The sequence below is a fragment of the Aphidius gifuensis genome, linkage group LG1 (assembly GCF_014905175.1).
Source record: "Aphidius gifuensis isolate YNYX2018 linkage group LG1, ASM1490517v1, whole genome shotgun sequence".
NCBI classification, from domain to species: domain Eukaryota; kingdom Metazoa; phylum Arthropoda; class Insecta; order Hymenoptera; family Braconidae; genus Aphidius; species Aphidius gifuensis.
In genome coordinates this window covers 25,402,871-25,405,740 of record NC_057788.1, presented here as the reverse complement: position 1 = coordinate 25,405,740, position 2,870 = coordinate 25,402,871, and the positions used below count along the sequence as shown (strand labels likewise).

Genomic DNA, 2,870 nt, shown 5'->3' with positions numbered 1-2,870 from the left:
ATTTATAAAAATCTTAATTATATTATTTTTTTTTTTTTTCATTCACTGCGTTGAATAAGAATATTGCATAAATTTTAACATCTTGTTATTTCTTTCATTTAGATATAAATTTAAAATTTTTATTCTTTATAATTTACTGTTAAAAATTTTCCATTTCATTAACATATTGAATACGATTTTTCATGTTGAACAAATGGAAACTAAAAAAATGATGAAGAATCATGAAAAATAGGTGAAAAATAAATACAAAAAATAATAAAAAAATGAAATTATAAAAATCGAAAATACTAAAGCACACACGAGTCACGTTTATAGACTTTTCAATTTCGTTCGCTCGAACACCGAGTGTGCAGCATACGGAAAATTTCAACGTATATATATTGTTAAAAAAAAATTTTTTACTACGATGGTATTTCAGGAAGCATTATTGTACGCTAAGGAAGTCTCTTGTTCACTCACTTTTTTTTTTTCTTTTCATCTTCGTTTTAGCCATATATCCATGAAAAATTGAAAAGTTATGCTTAACTTTATTTCTTTATTTTATTTTTTTGTACATGAAATAAAAATATTGGAAATTGAGAGTAAGATGATGTAGAGACAGATTGAAAATGAAAAAATAATTGAGCACGACATACAGCAGCACATATATCTTGTATATGCATTTTTTATTTTTTATTTTTATTTATTTCACATTGAAATGAATATATTTCAAATTTTCAATATTAAATTATTATTTTTTTATTTCAATTTAAAGTTCCATGTCATATTGGTATTTGAATTATTTTAATACAAATATCAGCATCAATAACAAGAGATGAAATATATACATGTTTTTCTTCCTCAATTTTCAATGTTTTAATTTTGAATTTTAATTTTGTTAATTATTATTTTAAAATAATTATTTATCTGTATTTTTTTTCTTTTAATTATTTTAATGGATACCATTGATTATTGATTATTTCAATTTAATACAATAATTCATGAATAAAAAATAGAAACAATAAGTTTTGAATGATGAAAATATTATTGATATTTATCATTCTAATGGAATTTGTTATGATTGTTTTTCATGATATATAAATTTTACATTAAAATAAATGTAAAACCAATAGTTGACGGAAATTATTTAAGATATATAAATCATAAACTGTCAGAAACTACAGTAACTTAAGTGTCAACACAGTTTTATACAACAATGAAAATACAAACTTTTGTTGACTAACTTTATTTATTTAAAATATTTAATTTTTTTCTTTTTTAATTTCCTTTTTTTTATTTATAATTTATATATAATTTTTATTATAACGAGTTAAACGTTTTATTTATTTTTTTTTTTTAAACTACTTTAACAATAAAATATATCAACCTTTCATTTACATGCTAATGATATGTTTTTAATTTTTTTTTTTTTAAACGTATTTATAATGAAAATGAAAATAAGAAGAAGAAAAAACTACGATAAAAAAAAGTTTATGAAAATTCATGATTTTATACTGAAAAGAATATTTGATTCAGTGGTGAGAGAAAAGGAAAAAAAAATTTTAAGGTACTTGAAAAATTGCTAGTTGCATTTCCTTTTTTTTTTTTTCTTTTTATTTATGGATAATGTGGAGGAGTCATGGCCAGTAGAGGATGATGGGTGATAGTTAGATGGTATGAGTGTTACTAAAGATTAAAAGATCCTTCCTTTGATGTCAAAGCCTCGACTGATTTAAAAAAAAAAATAAAAACTTTTTTTTTTCTTCTCAATATCATTTTTTGATCTCTTCGTGATCCACTGTAATTTTAATTTTTTTTTTTTTTTTATTTTGAACTTTTTTTTATTGTAATAAAATTGAAAGACAAAAAAAAAAAAATTTATTCCCATTTAAAATCAAAGAAAAATTAATGTTTTATATTATTTTCATTGAAATTTAAATTTTAATTAATTTATTTCATATATGACATTTATCAAAAAATTTTAATTGTCCTGTCATTTTTCATGGAAAATACATTTAAAAATATTGAATCAAAAAAAATATAAATTATTATGTTTAAATGAATATTATTTTATCGAAATTTTCATCTGTATATTTAATTTAAATTGTCTAAATTATTTAATTTTTTTATTCTCATTGTCATTTTTGATAATAACAGTAGATTTTAATTATAAATTTCATTTAATTTTTTATTTATTGATTATAAATTTGCAAACTTAATATCTTGATATAATTAATCACTAAGTAGATTATTCTCACTAATAGACTGATTGAATTTGATAAAAAATTTAAAGAAAAAAAAAAAGGCAAAAAGTATGCCTCCAGAGAGAATTGAACTCTCGACCCCTGGTTTACAAGACCAGTGCTCTGCCCCTGAGCTATGCAGGCTGAAGATGATCTCCCGTCACAAATATTTCTTCTTGAATAATTTGAAAAATTTATAACGTTCCTTTTACCTCTGCAAATCAAATAAAAATCATTTCCTTCAATTTGAATCTTTAAAAAATTTTTTAATAATTAACTAAATTGTTTACAAATGAAATTTATAATAATTTTATATATTTTTTTTTATTTCAATTTTATAGATAGTATCTTTATAATATTTATAATTTCTACAAGGTCAAGTATAATCTTGAATAATATGAAATGAAAAAAAATTTTAATTATTAAACATATATAATTATGTTATAATTAACTGTCTCGTTATCATCCTCTTCATCATATAATTCATCAAAATACATTTATATATAAAATACCGATTATTAATAATAATCACTGCTGCAAAATATGACACAATCGAACGAACAAATTTGTATAATCATATGCGATTATGACAATTGATTATCCTTCAATTTTTAACTACTTAATGACTCGTTCCCTTGTGGATTATAT

The 2,870-nt window shown here is 20.5% G+C and overlaps 1 non-coding gene across 1 annotated transcript; it reads right to left on the bottom strand.

Moving 5' to 3' along the window:
* Positions 1–2,294: 2,294 nt before the first annotated feature.
* Trnat-ugu lies at positions 2,295–2,366 on the bottom strand. Its single transcript has one exon. It is a non-coding gene; the product is annotated as a tRNA-Thr (tRNA).
* Between the last annotated feature and the right edge of the window lie 504 nt (positions 2,367–2,870).